Source organism: Geotrypetes seraphini, chromosome 6, assembly GCF_902459505.1.
Source record: "Geotrypetes seraphini chromosome 6, aGeoSer1.1, whole genome shotgun sequence".
In the NCBI taxonomy this organism is placed as follows: domain Eukaryota; kingdom Metazoa; phylum Chordata; class Amphibia; order Gymnophiona; family Dermophiidae; genus Geotrypetes; species Geotrypetes seraphini.
This window is the reverse complement of record NC_047089.1, coordinates 237,015,741-237,035,233: the sequence shown is the minus strand read 5'-3', so window position 1 is coordinate 237,035,233 and position 19,493 is coordinate 237,015,741. Positions and strand designations below refer to the sequence as shown.

General features: G+C 43.2%; 1 long non-coding RNA gene across 1 annotated transcript; it reads right to left on the bottom strand.

Annotated features, from left to right (window-relative positions):
• Window positions 1-3,332: 3,332 nt before the first annotated feature.
• LOC117362063 lies at window positions 3,333-19,077 on the bottom strand. The gene is made up of 3 exons (XR_004539792.1): window positions 18,940-19,077; window positions 18,758-18,849; window positions 3,333-4,000 (listed from the first exon to the last, which is right to left on the bottom strand). It is a non-coding gene; the product is annotated as an uncharacterized LOC117362063 (long non-coding RNA).
• Between the last annotated feature and the right edge of the window lie 416 nt (window positions 19,078-19,493).

Below are 19,493 nucleotides of genomic sequence, written 5' to 3'. Positions count from 1 at the left end.
TCATAGGAATTCTATGAGTTTGGGGCATTTACCGCGCCGACTCACGCTAAAATCCTCTAGTGCAGCTTTATAAGAATTAGAAATTGGGCAAAAATATTCAACTTTGCGGGAATCCATAGAAGGCTTTTTTTTAAAAAAAACACTGGTTAAACAGCAGCTCTCTTCAACAAAACAGGTTTGGCCAAGTTGTTGGACGAAAAGTCTATAGTCTGTTATTGAGAAAGACATGGGGGAAGCCACTGCTTGCCCTGGATCTGTAGCATGGAATATTGCTATTCCTTGGGGTTCCAAAATCTTGCTACATTCTGGGATTCCGGAATCTTGCTATTCTTTGAGATTCTTTATGGAATGTTGCTACTCCTTGGGTTTTGGCCAGGTACTAGTGACCTGGATTGGCCACCGTGAGAACGGGCTACCGGGCTTGATGGACCATTGGTCTGACCCAGTAAGGCTATTCTTATGCTCCTCAAAAGATTTGTTAATAAATCATAGGCATAGATGGAACTACTGTATATCACATTTTACACCTTCAAAACAGAAGTAGAGAATGAATTAACAGAACTACTGTAATTATTCAATGTAATTGGCAAAAAGGCTATCCAAATTTCATTGGTCCCGGAAAAGTATAACTCAACATTACCTATAAATGTATTATCAGTCCCAGTCTTTGGTGAGCAAATTCTTGGGATGGATTTCTTAGAAACTCTAGGAGTAACGAATGATTCAACAATGGTAAACAATTCCTTACATTCTGAAGATTCTTTTCAAATCTTTTAATCCAAATATGCTTTTTTCCAATGCTAACATAAGCTTTGATAGCTTTGTAAAGTTACATTATAAGCACTTTGGAACGAATGCAAGTTTTTTGGGTGCTGAAAATTCAGCACCCAAAAAACTTGAGCGCTAAGGCCCCGATTCTATAAACAGTATTTAAGTTCTAGGCACCATTCGGCACAGTGGTCAGTTAACCACAGGCGCCTTTTATAGAATCGTGTTTTAGCAGCTTCTAAGCATTCTGAGACACTGCCCTTTAGGCCAGGGTTTTCTTGGCTTACATGTTGGTAGGCGCCTGTCTTGGTGTAGATGCCTACCTCAAAGTGGTAGGCATCTACCGAGATAGGCACCTACCAGCAAATTTGTTTTTAAAATTATTTTTAAATTGGGTTTTAATGGTGCTTTCAATTAATGATGCCAATTAAGCCCATAAAAAAAATTAAGGTTAGGCACCTACTGTGTTTCCCTGAAAATAAGACACTGTCTTATATTAATTTTGGGCCCAAAAAAGCACTAGGTCTTTTTTTGGGATACTCAAGTGTTCTATACCAGTGGTTCCCAACCCTATCCTGGAGGACCACCAGCCAGTCAGGTTTTCAGGACAGCCCTATGCATGGGACAGATTTGCATGCCTGTCACCTCCATGATATGCAAATCTATCTCATGCATATTCATCCCAAAAACCCGACTGGCTAGAGGTCCTCCAGGACAGGGTTGGGAATCCCTGTTCTATACTGTTGTGTGTTCACTCCAGTTTCTCATTGCTTTTCCTCCAATTATCTCTTGCTACACCCCCCTTCTGCCTTTCTCTTTTCACAAGGCAAATTGTTATGATGTGTGCCCCTCTACTCCTTCACCAGGTGCTAGCTTTGTGCCTTTCACTTTTCCCTCCCATCCCCCTGTGTAGCATATTTCTATCCCACCCTCCCTACGCCGCCACGCACCCCCCCCTCCATTGGCCCTTCCATCCGAACCCAGCCAACTAGACCGAAATACCTTGTTTCAAATGGCAGCATCAGAAGCAATCTAGACAGGCTGCTTCGCGGCCTTCTCCTGTCAGGGCATTCCTCTGCCGCATCACTGATGATGTCATCTGCAACGCGGCACACGGAACGCCCCAACGGGAGAAGGCCGCAAAGCAGCCTGTCTAGATTGCTTCCAATGCTACCGTTTGAAATGAGTTATTTCGGTCTTGCGGTCGGCGAGGTTCAGATGGGAGGCAGAGATAGAAGGGTCAGCGTGGGAGTGTGCGCGGGAAGTGCTGCTACTGCGAATCCAGCACTTCAACTAAGGCTTATTTTCGGAAACACGGTAGATCAGCTAGACGTGCCCAATCCAGGTGCCTAACTATAGACATCTTTGAAAGAATCAGGGCCTAAGTGGTTTTCTATAATTGAAACCTGCCCTTTATAGGTTTCAATTATAGAAACATATGGCATGGATCCTGTGCCCAGCTTTTGGACTTTGTACTTGCATCTGCTAAAAGCAGGTGCAAATGCTGGCACAAAGCTTAGGTGCACTTTGGGCAAATTCCATAAATCTGCACTTAAACTTTTGGAACACCCTCAGTACTCCCCTGGAAAAGCCCCTTTTTTCGGATACGACTCCAATGACTTGGAACTCTCTTCCCCTATATTTAAGAATGGAGCGAAATTTGCAGAAATTTAAAAACAGTTTAAAGAGCTTTCTTTTTAAAGATGCCTTTAACTGAAAATACAATGCTTTTAGTCTTAGCACCAGATAAAAACTGGTTGCTCAGGCTTTTCTTCAAAAATAGACTTAAGAAATTTATGGGACTTAAAATATTGATTTTTCCAGATCTGCCTCGAGATACACAAAGAAGGAGGCGTGAATTTCTTCTTTTAAAACCAGGGGTTATAGCTTTTTATCTTCGACACCTTTGTAAATGTGTGATACAATATCGTATGAAAAAATATGTTTTCTTTGATCCAAGCCAGTTGACAACATTCTTATCTACAGCACCTCAGGTTTAAGGGGAAATAAGAGGATAATTGATTATTGTTAAACCTGTCTCAGCCTCAAGGGCCTATTTTCTTTTATATAACAATTTAGCTTGCTAATATTACCTTAATTTTCCGCTATGTATACCTTGGATCCTTATTGTGGACTAGAGTTGAAGTTAAGCTATAATGATTTTCTTTGTAATAAGTTTGGGATATAGAATGTTTATATTAGTGCTTTATTGGCTTATCTTTATTTTTCTGTACAAGTGATACTTGAATTGTAAATTGAAAACTATAAATAAAATAATAAAAAAAAATACAATGCTTTTAGCTAAAAACATATTACTTATCAATTTTAGCAATTTCTAAAATTGATAATTTTAGCAGTTTCCAAATTTGACATATATTTTTGCCAGCAATCTTTCTTTTCCCACCTCCCTTATGTATTTTCCTTCTATGTACTTTTTCTTTAAAATTGTAGTTCTCCCCCTCTTTCCTATTGTTTCTTGTGACCTTACAAAGCAGTTACCCAAGTATGTCTCATAATGAATCATGTACGTTTAATTTCTTAAAATGTTAATGTTCTTTTTATTATTTTTTTTTTATTACTCTTTGTACAGCGTTTTGTACCTTTGGATAAGCGTTTAATCAAAAACATGAATAAACTTGGAAACTTGATATGATATATGATTGAAGGGTCTCAAGAAAGATTGGCATCTTTCACCTTGTCCTTTACTGGTTAGTTAAGTATCATTTTGCAAAGCTCTTAGAAAGCCGTGGCTGCCATTTCTACTGTGGAAACCCGATAATGGACAAAAAAATTCAAGCTTTAGAACGGCAACAGAAGTGGTAAAGTGCCCAGTGCATGCGGCAGAGGGCCGATGCCTTCAAAAAGAAAATTCAACTCTGCAATTGTTCTTCAACTGTAGCCCCTTAGAGTGACAACAGGAGACAGACAAAGCTTCACTCTTTTCTCCAAAACACCAGCTTGTCGACTGTGATCCTCGTGGTATTCCAGAGAAGTATCATCAACAGCAGACGATGTCAGTAAAAAAATCCGTAGCCTCTCTCGTAGGTATTTTAGCTACTTTGATAACATTCCGATGCCTCATTTGACAAAAACGGAACTGGGAAAGAACTATGAAAAGGGGACAGAAGGGTGGTCTTTTAGGGTCACAGTCTCTTCCAAGCCATCCTATTCAGCTGACCCAGTCCTGACTTTGTCCCCCTGGTTGCACACAGGTGTAGTTCTGAATACATCCCTGCATGCAATGAAGCAAAAACAGACTAGATTAGCATAGGGTTACCATATGGCTCCAGAAAAAGGAGGATGGATCGAAACATCCGGGTTTTACTTCCATTGAAAGCAACGGAATTAAAACCCAGATGAGCTTTTCTTCCGTTGAAAGCAATGGAAGTAAAACCTGGATGTCTCAATCCATCCTCCTTTATCTGGAGCCATATGGTAACCCTAGGGATGATTGGCAGTGAGGTGGCAAGCCTATGACCTGTTCAATGTTCCAGAACCTTAAGAATCCCATAGTACACTAAAGATGATGATGTTGTAATGCAGGGGGGTCTCCAAAAGCCTTCCTCGAGGCCCGAATCCAGTCAGGTTTTCAGGATTTCCCCAATGCATATGCATTGAAAGCAGCACATGCACATAGATCTCATGCATATTCATTGGGGAAATCCTGAAAACCTGACTGGATTCGGCCCTCAAGGAGTGACTTTGGAGACCCCTGTTGTAATGTATAGAACTGTTGGAGTCATACATGAAAATGAGACACAGTGAGAGATGGCTTTGCTAATATTCATTGTTTGAACACAGTAACTGAAATGAAAAAAAAAAAAAAATGTATCTATGGCTACCTGTTAAGAAAGGATAACTGTGAATCACAGAAATAATGATTGTTATAAGACTAATCTACTGAGGTTTCCAGCCAATATCTGTATCTTTAGAAAACATTGATCAGGGTTGGCAAAATTACAAATTACTCATACATCGTAACTTCATCATAAGAACCTATTGTTAACATTGTGACATCATCAAAAGGAGCCCGTTGTTAGCAATGTTCTTGTGGGCTTTCCTCGAAAGGAGTAAAGCTAGGGTTACCAGATGTCCGGATTTCCCTCAGACATGTCCTCCTTTTAGAGGACCTGTCCGGGGGTCCGGACAGCTTTTCAAAACCCAGCACTTAGTCCGGGTTTTGAAAAGCTTCCCGACATAATCGTGTAGGGAAGGGTCATGCACGGATGCAACACGGTGATGTCACACGCATGCGTGCAAGCGTGCGATGTCATTGCGTCATGTCCGCGCATGCCATCTGGGGGCGAGGCGGGAAAGAGGCAGAACTCAGTGGTCCTGGGGGCGTGGCCTTGGGTCCGGATTTTCCCCGAAAGAAAATCTGGTAACCCTAAGTAAAGCATGATAAAAGGTGATAAAAACTGATCCAAATAAAGCAGCCCCCCAAAAATAAAAAGGGGTGAAATTTCTACACAGGAAGCAAAACACAAACCAACAGAATGCAGGTATGCAAAAAGAAACCTCTTTAATGTGGCAATAATGTCCCCTTCCCCACAGTTTGGGTTTTTTTTTTAAAATGAGAAGGGAATGGAACTTGTATACTGCCTTTTTTTTTTTTTTTGTTAGTTACACAACCACACTCAAAGTGGTTTACATACATACAGGTATTTATTTTGTACCTTGGGCGATGAAGGATTAAGTGACTTGTTGCTCCCGCTTTCAAAATTTTAGTTCAGTCGTTCTCTGGGGTCTATTAGATTACTGTAATGTCATTTACTTGATGAGCACTGAGAAAAATATGGCTAGATTGACCTTGGTTCAGAACAGGGCATTGAGATTAGTTTATGGTCTGAAGAAATACGATCATGTGACACCTCATTATCGTGAGTTGCATTGGCTTCCTGTGGAGGCCCAAGTGATCTTCAAGTTGGGACGTCAATGTTATAAAGCTGCCTTTGGAGAAGCTCCATTATACCTGGTCCGACAGGTTCTATATATAGTGCTCCCCCGCAAATTCGCGGTCCCGGTCATTCGCGGTATTTTCTGACCGCCAATGACCGGGCAGCCAGAGCGCCGGCGAGTGAAGGAAATCACTCGCTGTATGCTCCGACTGCCTCTTCCTGTACTAAAGTCGGGCCTTACCAATCAGGAGCTGCATGTCATCTGTTTCATATCCTAACATATACAAAATTGGGTCAGCTGCATGGCCCTCATCTCAGTACCAACTAAGGTTTGCATTTCCCCAATGCTGCCCTGCGGCACACCTAGACAGGCTGGTTTTCAAGACTACCAAACTGAACATGCCCGAGATAGATTTATATACATCGGACACTTGTGTATGCAAATCTCTCTCATGCATATTCATCATGGCAATCCTTTAACATCCAACAGATTAGGTGTTCCTCCAAGACTGGGGCTGTGAACAACCCCAGCCTACCTGGAGCAAAGAAGACCTAACTCTGGAATCAACCAGGGACCTTCTGCACGAGCTGAATTCTACTAGGGATTTCTTACTTGGGGTTTTAAATACTGTAGTTGTTTTTTCTGTATGTAGTATTTATACAATGGGAGCCCTTGAAAGGAGAGGGTCCTGGCTCCCGGCCGTCTGTTACTATCACTTTTTATAAAACTACACCCTTTTTGGACCACATTGTCTCCGGTGGCTCGCAGCCGCATTTTGAACTGTTGAAGTCCCTGAGATTGGTCTTTTTCTTTGTTTTCTTTATTTTTGTTTGGCATCAGCGAGAGTGGGGAGGGGGGGGGGGTTTGGGTGGATTGTTGGATTTTTGTGTAAAATTTGGAGCTATTTGTATTTCTCTGTACTTGTTTCTTCTTGTTGCTTTTCTTGGTGCTCAATAAAATATATTTGACGATAAAACTACACCTGGCAGGAACCCGCTACACACACTCTTTTTAGAGGTAGACATTAAAGTTCAACTAGCACTTTTCCTTTAAACTACTGAAGATGCATTTCAAAGGCGTTGAACAAAAGGACTACCATCCTTCATGAAGTAAACCAGAAATCATTCTAGTGTTTTGTAATTTCAGGTTTCCATCTGCCCTTTGGTCCTTTTCTGGAGCTATAAAGAGAGTTTACCAGGTATATCATGCTCCTGACCCAGGACCAATGCCAAGAGGGAGAAGAGAACTTTCAGGGGAAAACCCCCAAACCTTTCCAGCATGTTCTAACATTAAAAGTACACACAAATGTACTGTATGTGAAGTATTTTTACTTCTGAAGGCTGCAAGATACCATGTAACCATCCTATTCCCTCTTTTGAGCATTATCTGCATAGAGCCCAAATGGTGCTTTAAACCAAGTAACCAGTGGATCCATACAATGTAATAATGCAGATCTTCCACCAGAGGGCAATCTATTTATTTCAATACTGGCATACTGAGAAGCTCAGTTAGATCGGGGAGAACAAGCTTAGTAAAAGCCAGCAGGGATTCTGCTTGAATGTGGAAGAGGACCCATCACTCAAGTTAGAAATAAAACAGCTCAGACCTTTCAAGTTTCAAGTACTGGTCCAGGCCCAATAACCCCCAATGAGCGATCAAAAGCATCCTTAAACAGAAATGTTTTTACATTTGATTTAAATTTTGTAAGAGGGGAATCTTCTCGAAGGTGCAAGGGCATAGTGTTCCATAGCGATGGAGCAGTGACATAAAAGATTGATTTTCTGGTCTTATCGTATCTGTCGAGTTGATGGGATCTCTAATAAATTTTGATTGCTTGGACGTAGAGATAGTGAGGGTATGTATATATGGAGTAAGATATCTGTTAATGAATTCCGGGGATTATGTTATTCTGGTTTTTAAGGTTAGGAGTAGAATTTTATAATTCAGTCGATGTGATATGGGTGTGCCTTAATTAAAAGGGTGATTATCAACATTTTTTTTTTTTTTATAAGAACATAAGAATAGCCTTACTGGGTCAAACCAATGCTCCATCAAGCCTAGTAGTCCACTCTCACGGTGGCCAATCCAGATCGTTAGTACCTGGCCAAAATCCAAGGAGTGGCAACATTCCATGCTACTGATCCAAGGCAATATAATACAAGGGGGGTTTATAGTCAAACCTCCCCTTCACCACCTTCTATATAAGGAGTAGTTCATACAATTCTTTCCGGCCCTCAGAAGTGCCACCAAATGTTCAATAACTTTCATAACATTTGGCTTTATGCACCCAATCGTCACCGGGTCGTTTTTTATAAAGATTTGTGTATATTTTATGAATAATTTAGTTATAAGAATGGTCCTTAGCTTGGGTAGTGAATCTGGAGGGATGGAAACGCCAACATGTTTCACCCATAGGGGGTTTCCTCAGGGCAGTAATCCCTCATTTAACCTGTTTCCAGCCACCTTTAGATCTTACTTTTGGGTGGCTGCGTCGTGGAAATAGGTTAAATGAGGGATTACTGCCCTGAGGAAACCCCCTATGGGTGAAACATGTTGGCGTTTCCATCCCTCCAGATTCACTACCCAAGCTAAGGACCATTCTTATAACTAAATTATTCATAAAATATACACAAATCTTTATAAAAAACGACCCGGTGACGATTGGGTGCATAAAGCCAAATGTTATGAAAGTTATTGAACAGTTGGTGGCACTTCTGAGGGCCGGAAAGAATTGTATGAAGCACTCCTTATATAGAAGGTGGTGAAGGGGAGGTTTGACTATAAACCCCCCTAGTATTATATTATTTTGACACTTCTAATTGACTGCTATTTCAAGCTACGGGCCAATTCATTACTGATCCAAGGCAAGCAGTGGCTTCCCCCATGTCTGTCTCAATAACAGACTATGGACTTTTCCTCCAGGAAATTGTCCAAACCTTAAAACCAGCTACGCTATCTGCTCTTACCACAACCTCTGGCAATGCATTATGGCAGTATTGTGAATTATTTGTATTCTCCCCGAGTTCTTTTTGGGTAGTTCCTTGGTAAAGGGCTTTACGATAATCCAATCGAGACATGACTAGAGAATGTATGAGGACCATCACTGGAAAACAGCTTCCCAGCTCAGACAAGGATTGCCCGTGGTCCCCCCCCCTCTCCCTCCTGCCTTTCCATGGCACCTACCTACCCTGGCTGGATGCATGGCTTCCAGGTCCACTCCCACAGTGGCACATCCAGGGATGGGAAGGAAGTCGAAGGAAGAGGAACGAGTCATACACAGCCCACTCTTCTTGCTAATAACTTTACAAGGGGTAGTGATGACTAACTCAGCTTAGCGCCCTGGGCAGGCCCCCATCTTGGTTGCCTGAAGTAACAGCCCTGTTATTACCGGCAGTCAAAAGCATAAGACATGTTTAAGACCTGGCTTTTGCACCCCAGAGATGGTTTTAATAAGAACATCAAAACCTAAGAACAGCCTTACTGGATCAGACCAATGGGCCATCTAGCTCAGTATTCCGCCTTCACAGAGGCCAATCCAAGTCACAAGTACCTGGCAAAAACCCAAATAGTAGCAGCATTCCAGAGCTGAGATTATGATGTCATAATGCCTCATTCCACCAATGCCTAAGAGCCAACCTCACCAGTGATGTCACAATGGCTTGATTGTCCTATACTTGGCTCACATAAGAACATAAGAATAGCCTTACTGGGTCAGACCAATGGTCTATCTAGCCCAGGATCCCGTCTTCACGGAGGCCAATCCAAGTCACAAGTACCTGGCAAAAACCCAAATAGTCGTCAATCAAAGAGAAAAGGGGGTATAAAGGATAATTTATACAAAATCTACTTCAATAAATTTTCTGCACATTGGTGTCTGACTACTTTATTGTGATTAATATTTATTTCTAATAGCCCATTTTTGACATACAAATAAAAAACCTTTTTATAACAACAACCTTACCCCAATACATAAACTGAGAGGTTGAAGTATCGTAAAGGATGCATTGTTCTCAGTAGAGAGACCTCTTATAACTTGGATGTTATTTCAAGTCTTCATCCTGAATGCATGTAGTGTAATAATTTACTTCAAACCTCCTTCCTACCCAAATTTTTGTCGATTAATTTAGTTTAATTAATTAAAAAAGTTATTGATTTGATTTGAGTATAATATCCAAACTTGAAGTCACTTTATTCAACTTATCAATATAATAGTGAATTTAATTGCGATATCCAAACCTATAATCAATTCATTCAATTCATCAAATATATTTCCATGTATTGAAGAAGAACAGCAACACTTATCTTAGTGGCTTCTCAGCCAGAACCAACGCTGGTGGATCATGAGCTACCCAAACTGTTTTAGAGCGTTTCAGCTATTAATTAGCCTTCATCGGGGGACAATATTGCTGCTGTACCACTTTTTAGTTTATCAACCTCATTGGTGTCGACACCAATGAGGTTGATACCAATGTTGACACCAATGAGGTTGATAAACTAAAAAGTGGTCTCTCTACTGAGAACAATGCATCCTTTATGATACTTCAACCTCTCAGTTTATGTACTGGGGTAAGGTTGTTGTTATAAAAAGGTTTTTTATTTGTATGATAAAAATGGACTATTAGAAATAAATATTAATCACAATAAAGTAGTCAGACACCAATGTGCAGAAAATTTATTGAAGTAGATTTTGTATAAATTATCCTTTATACCTCCTTTTCTCTTTGATTGACGACAGTTTTGTGGGTTGGATAACTTAGGAAATGATCCATTTTTTGTTAGCTGAAAAACCCAAATAGTAGCAGCATTCCATGCCACTGACCCAGGGCAAGCAGTGAATTCTCTCATGTCTGTCTCAACAGCAGTTTATGGATTTTTCCTCCAGGAACTTGTCCAAACCTTTTTTTAAAACCAGCTACATTAACCGCTCTTACCACATCCTCTGGCAACACATTCCAGAGCTTAACTATTCTCTGAATGAAAAAATATATCCTCCTATTGGTTTTAAAAATATTAGTGTAACTTCATTGAGTGTCCCCTAGTCTTTGTAATTTTTGACATAGTGAAAAATCGATCCACTTGTACCCGTCCTACTCCACTCAGGATTTTGTAGACTTCAATCATATCTCCCCTCAGCCGTCTCTTTGCCAAGCTGAAGAGCCCTAATCGTTTTAGTCTTTCCTCTTTGCCAAGCTGAAGAGCCCTAATCATTTTAGTCTTTCCTCATACGAGAGGAGTTCCATCCCCTTTACCATCTTGGTCGTTCTTCTTTGAACCTTTTCTAGTGTTGCTATATATCTTTCTTGAGATAAGGAGACCAGAACTACACTCTTGAGGAACGTAGGAAGAGGGGAGACATGATCGAAACATTTAAGTACCTCACGGGACGTGTCGAAGTGGAAGATGATATTTTCTTTCTCAAGGGACCCTCGGCCACAAGAGGGCACCCGCTCAAACTCAGGGGCGGAAAATTTCATGGCGACACCAGAAAGTATTTCTTCACAGAGAGAGTGGTTGATCATTGGAACAAGCTTCCAGTGCAGGTGATCGAGGCAGACAGCGTGCCAGACTTTAAGAATAAATGGAATACCCATGTGGGATCCCTACGAGGGTCAAGATAAGGAAATTGGGTCATTAGGGCATAGACAGGGGGTGGGTAAGCAGAGTGGGCAGACTTGATGGACTGTAGCCCTTTTCTGCCGTCATCTTCTATGAACTGTACGCAGTACTCAAGGTGAGGTCGCACCATTGAGTGATCCAGAGGCATTATAACATTCTTAGTCTTGTTTACCATCCCGTTTCTAATAATTCCAAGCATCTTGTTTGCTTTCTTGGCCGCCGCCATTACCCATGAGCATTTAACATGGATTATAGGGTGGCAGACTGATAGCATACCTCCGATTCCTGACCCCTCAAGAGACTCCACCTGTTTAGAAAGAATCTTACACAATGACACATCTCACTAGGGCCTTTAGGTGAGAGTCAATGTCTGCAAAAAAAATAGTATGGCTTCTTGTCATTGTGTGGTGGTAGCTGGGGGTGATGGTGGTGGGAGGGTCACCGCCCCCGGATGCCTCCTACCCTCTGTACGCCACTGGATATAACAGCATCCATTTGCCCTCTGCACCTACACTAGGCCAACAGAGCTAAACTGTACCATACCTGGAGCAGCAGAGGTCAAATAGGACGATGGTATACTCAAGAATAATTTGAATGCATTTCATATTGAAACTATGAAAATAGACTTTTGTAACTCTGTATTTGCCTCTACATATTGTACGTCTTTTTATTTTGCAATTTTATTGTGTATGAAAACTTGGAAGCCGCCTTGGATAAGAGGCGGATTAAAAAGGTTTTTAAATCAATCAATCCAGGAGTGGCCGAGACAGATAGGGCCACCTTGACTGAAGATGGTGAACCCCAATCTACCATGCCACTATTTGAGCACCACAAGCAAAATGGAAACAGCTGTCCGGGGCTGCTTGTCGAGAAAAGACTACTGCAAAATCACAGAAATACCGACAAGTGTACAAAATTCACCTGCTGAGCTTTTCTGAATCCTTGGAAAACATGGATCAGGGCTGGCGGAGTAGCAAAACCCCGAGAACCTAAGGGCTGCTGGATTGGTTTTGGGCAAAATGACAGCCACATGTCTTGGGACGGTGGGAAGCGGAAGATGCTTGCAGAAAGCAAGTTGCGTGTCCGGGGGTCACCGTCTTCTTCCCAGCTCTGCTGGTTGCTACCATCTTGATGTAGGCGCTCCTTTTGACATTGGGCTGTTGGCACTACAGGGCACCTCACGGTAAGCTCTGCTCATCTAGGAATTGAACCAACATCTGATGCCACGAGAGAGATATCAGGGAAGCTAAGCTTCATTAGTGGCACCGTCTGGTAGAATGCCCCGTAGAGTGTGATGGTGGAAACTGGCCTTCTTCCAACCTCTCCTTGGGTCTTCCCCGCTTGCTTACGCTCATGACCATCTTTATACTCTCTCTTCTGGTTAGTCTGTTTTGTCTCCTGGACACAATTGAGGAAGAGTCGGGGGGGGGGGGGAAGGAGGGAACGTGTGACATTCCCTGGAGCACAAATCAATGACCTCTGTGTGATTTACGGGAAAGAGGAGGAAGGAAGGAAGGAGAACAGTACCAGAATTATCCTTGGAGGGCGGAAGGGGAGGAGTAAGGTGATGCACTTTCTTTCTTCATCCTGTCTGTGCACTAATAAAGACCAGTTAGAGGGCAATCACAACCCAAAAGTTCCCATTATAAGACATAGACGCTACATGCACCAGGCAGTTTTCATGTAGACACAAACTGGGAAAACCCCTTTAGCGAATATAGGACATTCCCTTAATTTTATTACATGTCTTTTTGGCTATGCAATCTACCTCCCTTGCATGGGCCCGATTTATTTAGACAGCGCTATTGTCGTCCCTCACTCCCTAGTGTGTCTCGTGAAGTTATTCTGCGCTCCACACCACCTTTGCCACCCTTCTCCGTCTACCTCTAATGGGTTTGTGATGTCCAGAGCTAGACTCCACCGGGGATTTGCATGAGGCCTTGGTTGACGTTTCTGTCGACTGTGTAAATTACTTCTTCATAATTTTCAACATTCTCCAAGCCTTGTTGCCTAGTTTCTAAAAATGAATCAAAATATTTTGCCTTCCTATATTAATCAAATTACATTACTACTAGGCTCAGCACTTCTAGAGAGTCATTCCAAAAAAAAGCTTTTCCACGTGTAAAGTCTGTCTTATATAACAGAAAAGAGCTTTTATAAAAATGTATGTAAAGATTAAACATATCAAGTGCACTTCTACTGCTACACAATTTGCGATGTAGTTGCGATGGGCCAGAGGAAGAGTTGTGATGTACATACTTTTTTTTTTTTAACAAAATGCATGACTATACTTAGAAGCAGGTGTAAATGTGTGTGCCAAGATCTACACACATCTGGGACTTCCTCCGAGAGCCGTTTTATAAAAGCAAGCAGACATCTATGTAACCTGTCTACACACAGGCTTAAAATAGACATAAGAATAGCCTTACTGGGTCAGACCAATGGTCCATCAAGCCCAGTAGCCCGTTTTCACGGTGGCCAATCCAGGTCCCTAGTACCTGACCAAAACCCAAGGAGTAGCAACATATTCCATTCAGAATCCTAAAAGAATAGCAAAATTCCGGAACCCCAAGGAGTAGCAACATGTTCCATTCAGAATCCTAAAGAATAGCAAGATTCCGGAACCCCCAAGGAGTAGCAACATGTTCCATTCAGAATCCTAAAGAATAGCAAGATTCCGGAACCCCCAAGGAGTAGCAACATGTTCCATTCAGAATCCTAAAGAATAGCAAGATTCCGGAACCCCCAAGGAGTAGCAACATGTTCCATTCAGAATCCTAAAGAATAGCAAGATTCCGGAACCCCCAAGGAGTAGCAACATGTTCCATTCAGAATCCTAAAGAATAGCAAGATTCCGGAACCCCCAAGGAGTAGCAACATGTTCCATTCAGAATCCTAAAGAATAGCAAGATTCCGGAACCCCCAAGGAGTAGCAACATGTTCCATTCAGAATCCTAAAGAATAGCAAGATTCCGGAACCCCCAAGGAGTAGCAACATATTCCATTCAGAATCCTAAAGAATAGCAAGATTCCGGAACCCCCAAGGAGTAGCAACATATTCCATTCAGAATCCTAAAGAATAGCAAGATTCCGGAACCCCCAAGGAGTAGCAACATGTTCCATTCAGAATCCTAAAGAATAGCAAGATTCCGGAACCCCCAAGGAGTAGCAACATATTCCATTCAGAATCCTAAAGAATAGCAAGATTCCGGAACCCCCAAGGGAGTAGCAACATATTCCATTCAGAATCCTAAAGAATAGCAAGATTCCAGAACCCCCAAGGAGTAGCAACATATTCCATTCAGAATCCTAAAGAATAGCAAGATTCCGGAACCCCCAAGGAATAGCAACATATTCCATTCAGAATCCTAAAGTATAGCAAGATTCCGGAACTCCCAAGGAGTAGCAACATATTCCATTCAGAATCCTAAAGTATAGCAAGATTCCGGAACCCCCAAGGAGTAGCAACATTCCATGCTACTGATCTATCCTTTCTGGACTTCCCACATAAGCATCCAATTATACAATCACCCAGTCCAAAATATTACACACACATTTACATGAACGCACATAGAGAAGAACATGAACGCACATAGAGAAGATACTTGTATCCTTCTGACCTTAGCAAGGCTGGCCCAACCTTTAGGCATGACTAGGCAGTTGCCCAGGGCAGCAGCCCCTGCGAGGTAGGAAATGGAATTAAAGAACCACTACAGTGAATGTAAAGCAATAGGTCTGGAGAGCTAGGCAAATTCAAAGAGCTAACTGCTGTAATTTTTTTTTAAAGGATTCCTCTGGGATGAGCATCATTATCGAAATATTCAGAAGGGAGCAGGCCAGGGGCTTTAAAGTTAATTGAGGACCGTGCGAAGCTGAAGGCTTTTCTAGGAGTCTCGTTACCCTTGCACTGGCTCTGGACCTTAAAATACATTTAAGGGTATCACAATAATTAGGAAGACTTCTAGAAGCGCAAAGAAAAATGTGGAAAGCGACAGATGTGGATGCGGTATATAATAATTCTCCTCAGCAGTACTTTTCGACATTTGGTCAGAAAAAGCTCGAGGAGCAGGGCAGCCCTTATTTCTTTTTATTTAAATGTTAACTATGGCAGAATTGAGGTTATTTGGTTTTAATAATAATAATAATAATTTTATTCTTATATACCGCCATACCCAGCGAGTTCTAGGTGGTTTACATTAAATTAGATTAGGATCCGCATAGACTTGTAGATTTACAACAAATTTATAGGATTTACAACAACTGTAGCCAAAACTTGGCAGATGAAAAGGGAAATTTACAACAAGTTTAGCCAACTTCGTAGATGAAGAGGGCAGAATTACAACAAATTAATCGGATTTACAATAGATTTGGTCAGACTTGAAGGAAGTGGGAAGGAGAAGCAGGGGGAGATAGGAGCTATCGTGAAGGAGAAGAGTCGGGTAGGGGGCCTTGAGATTAACTGAAGGGTCAGTTAAGGGTTTTGTTTGCTGAAAAGGTGGGTTTTGAGTGATTTTCTGAAGTCGAGGTAGTTGGGGGCCTCGAGTATCATTTGGGCTAGCCATGGGTTCATCTTGGCTGCTTGGAAGGCGAGGGTTTTATCAAGGAATCTTTTGAGTTGACAAAGCTTTGGCGAAGGGTATGCGAACAGCTGAATTCTGCGGGATTTCTTGTTGGTGCAGTGAAGATTTAAGTGGGGAGTGATGTATCTTGGCGAAAGACCATTTATCGATTTGTAGCATATGCATGCGAATTTGAAAAGAACTCTGGATTCGAATTGCAGCCAGTGAAGTTGGTTGTAGTATGGGGAGATGTGTTCCCATTTCTTCAGGCCATAGATGAGGCGAATGGCGGTGTTTTGGATCGTTTTTAGTCTCCTGGTGGTTTTCTTTGTGGCGCTCAGATAGATAATGTTGCCAGGGGAGCTGTGGTTGTTTAGTCACAGTTCAAAAACTCTTTTTCATCCAGGGCGAGAGCAAAACCTAGACTCGCACGCCTTGCGCTCGACAGGAAAAAGCGTGTGGAGGAGCAGAAATGGCATAACGCTACCTAACCCCCTCCTTTACACAGCCGCGCTAGCGCCGTTTGCGCCGGCCCTGGCGGTAACAGCTCGGACGCTCATATGAATTCTATGAGCGTCGGAACCGTTACCGCGGCGGCCGGCACTAAAAACGCTAGTGCGGCTTTGTATGAGGAGGGGGTAAATAGCGATCCGTGTTCTTTAAAGCCTTTGGGGTCAGCCCACCACCCTCCCGCCCTCTATCACCTAAGTCAGGGGTAGGCAATTCCGGTCCTCGAGAGCCAGAGCAGGTTTTCAGGATCTCCACAATGAATATGTACGAGATGGATTTGCAGGCACTGCTTCCTTGAGTTGCAAATCTATCTCATGCATATTCATTGTGGAGATCCTGAAAACCTGCTCTGGCTCTCGAGGACCGGAATTGCCTACCCCTGACTTAACTCATCTACATACTCACATGGAACTTATTTATTAAGGCTTCTCCCTCCATTCTGTTTCGAAGGGTAAAGCTTATTAAATCCGGCCCATAAGCACCATGTGAACCCCACCCCCACACCACGCACACACATTTTGTTAACATGTGTTTCCAGGGGACTTACTGAGAATGTGCTAGCGGCCTCTCAGTCTTACGAAGCCCACCCTCTTATGAATTTTCCATCAGGGTTAATTTAAAGCCGCAGGACTTTAGAAATCTGCCAAATGAGAGACGAGACTTTTTTTTTTTTTGTACTAGTTTTCGTAACCTTTTTTTAAATATATGACTCAACCTTAAACTGTCATGTCGGCAAAGGAATTCCCCGCACTTTCACTTCCTTTGTACAGCTGGATGACCAGGTAACACCTTGTACCACTCATCTCGTACCTAGAAAGCTGTGGCAGCTTGTACAGAGCATGCCGCCTTTCCCGAAATCACTTCAAAGCTTATACTAATAATGAAAGGTTTTTTTTTTTTCTTTCCCTTTCAGAGTGCTAACCAGAGTGGCAGAATTAGCTGTGGTATAAAACAGACACATTTGCATTTTTTTTTTAAACGAGGAACGTAAAAGCTCCACCGCAGAGGACCTCAAATTTTGACCATGTTTCTTGGAGGGTGGGGGGAAGGAAGGGCATAGTGTGGAGTGAAGAAACAGCTTCAAGGTTAGAGCAACCATCCACGAAATAGGCAAATCGGGGTTTAAATCCCACCACTGCTCCTTGAGACCTTGGACAAGTCGCCTGACCCTTCAGAGGAACATATCCACTCCACCTGAATATATTTCATCTGGCGGCACCGATAAACGCACGAGCTAGAACCAAAATACCATGCCTTCCCTCCTACCTGTGTTCAGTATATCACAGCGGGCAGATTACTCAACATTAGCTGATCACCTGACTAACAGTTTGGAAAAAAAAAATAAATCAGCTGACCACCCTCGCTATCTGGCTGCAGTTTTAATTGTCTGTCTCCATAGCGTTTTATCATGTGAGCCAGGACTGAAACAGCTGTCATTGCTTCAGAAGAAGGGGGAAATGGGCCCCTCGTTCCCACCCCTTCCTTTCCTCCCCCCCTCCACCCCAATTGTTCCTCTCCCTCTCTCCTTAACTGTTTAGAGGCTGAGGGGGGGTCCCAGCAGGGTACACAGCATTTACTCCATTCAGAAACATTCCCTCCGACCCCCCAAATCCTTGAACACGCTGCCTGGCCCAGCTTCTCCTTCCTAAAAGTTGGATTTCTTTAAAAGGGAGGGAGGCAGAAAGGACAGAAAAGGCAGCGCATTCCTCAGCTCTCAGTCAGTGCTGGCAGGCTGTCAGGCATTCTCAGTTCAGAGAACATAAATGCATTAGTCAGAGTTGGGAGACCACACACTTTGTACCACTTCCAGGCTTAATCCAGCTGAGGAATGGCAAAAAGGGGGCTGCCACCACCTTCTCCCCCCCCCCCCACCCCTCCTTGTGTTTTTTTTTTTTTCACCCAGACCTTGCCAGCTACCATTAAATTAAAGCAGCAAGTTGCTGCCAGGGGAATTAGACTTGGCTTTTTTTTAAACTGGTTCCATTTGTTCAAGGCAGGTTGATTCCAGTCCTGGTTTTTGCCGCACCGCATGTGAGGATTCGTAGCCCGGATTGTCCTAATCTAAGCAGGACTACAGGTCCACGCATGCCGTGTGGTAAAAACCAGGACCGGATCACACTGCTCCTGAAACTATATGGAGCGGACCTTTAAAATTAAAGCCGAAACCTCAGGCAAAGGTGCTGGATTAGCCCTGAGGAAGATCAAAGGCGGCGAGGGGACTGGGCAGGATTCGGGGGGGGGGGGGGGGGAGGGTCCTGCAAAATGGGAACCGAACCTCCTTCCACAGATGATCCTTCTGGGGGGACAGGACAAATGCCTACTGTAGCAGTCATCGCCTTGGGAGGGAGGGAGGGAGGGGGGGGGGTGGAGAAAAGCCTGAGCTAAATCCAAAATGCCTTCCCTACCTTGCGGTTTCTTCTGTCAGTGCCGCAGTCAAATTCGGCTTTCGTTTTCTTGTTTCGGCCGCTGGAGTTCAGTGTCGTTGTCAGCTCTGAGGCTGGAAGGAACGAAAGAAATAAAGGGGGAAAAAATAAAAATAAGGACAGGGCAGATTTGAACACAAAACCTTACATGTGATCCAATTGACCTCATCCTTCCTCTGTCCGATCACTGCGCTGTCCTTTATCTGTTGCCTTAAGGCATTTTCGGCACTGCACCTCCCAGTTAGAGGAATTAGCAGCCTTTAGCAGGCTCAGCTGAGCACTTCTGCACATGCCGCTCTCCATTCACTCCAGCAGCAACTCACCCCCCCTCCCCGCAGGCCCCTCCCCTCCAGATCCTCCCACCACCTCCACCAGCAGCCAGACCCCAAAATCCCCGCTCAGCAGAGGGACCGTCCCCAGCGGCTCTCCCCCCTGCTACCCTGGCAGAGTCGCGGCTCTTCTTTGTGCCCTGGGATTTCTGCGAGGAAATTCCGAAAGTCTGGTATCACATGCGACAAAGCCACTTTTTTTTTCTGGGTGCGCAGGACTCGAGATTCCGTTTCTTGGGGGGGGGGGCAGTTCATGTCTTCTTTTTGAAGTCTGCATCCAGGAACACACGTATATGCGTGCTGCGACTACGGGCGGGTTTCGTAGATGGCTGCAAAGGCTCTGTTGCACGGTTTTCTGGTTGAAAATTGCTCCACGAAAAAGCGCCCTG